We start from the raw sequence: 851 nt of genomic DNA, 5'->3' as shown, positions 1-851 counted from the left end.
ATATATATATATATATATATATAATATGCATGTGTGTGGGGGTGTATGTCTATCTGTCTAAAAATATGATTCGATTGCGAGTATTTATTGTGTATTTATGTATGCGTACATTTCATCGCGTATCGATATGTGTGTACGTACGTCTTCAGAGCATATCAATGAGGTCAAGATACGGAGACTTCGGTGAATATTATCACTATACAGAAAAACTTCCGCGGTATAAATCATTGGATTTAGGCGCAGCAATGCTAAATTCAATTATATCAATCTACTTTCCTGTGTAGGCTTCCATGTACATTCATAAACGCACACAAGTATAATACGTATACACGCACATACACTCACATGTATATATGGATATATGCACGTATGTTTGTAAGTACATATATACATTTATATATATATATATATATATTATACATACATATTTGTGTGTCTGTATAGACACTCATACACATACATATACAATTATATGTATACATGCATAAGTATGTACGTAGCCATAAATACATATATATGTATGATATTTCTTCGGATTTTTTACCTGCAGCGATTCATCTACATCACAGCGGAGTTTTCTCATCTTCGAACTAACAGTCGATATACCCGCTGTTGTTCTAGGTACCACCTCCAGTAATCTGGTAAATGTAGAGTCGTGTCGTCTCTGAACGAATGATCGAAATGTTTGATCTTCACGTTTCTCAGATTACGTATCGGGTATATATGTGCCATGTGGTCACAGCTCAGCTTTCATCGAATATATCTTGTAATCGTTGTTAAAGCTATCTCCATCCAATAAGTAATATTGAATATATATATATGTATATATATATATATATATATATATATAT

This window comes from Octopus bimaculoides, chromosome 19, assembly GCF_001194135.2.
Source record: "Octopus bimaculoides isolate UCB-OBI-ISO-001 chromosome 19, ASM119413v2, whole genome shotgun sequence".
Lineage (NCBI taxonomy): Eukaryota > Metazoa > Mollusca > Cephalopoda > Octopoda > Octopodidae > Octopus > Octopus bimaculoides.
Note: the sequence above shows the minus strand (reverse complement) of the source record.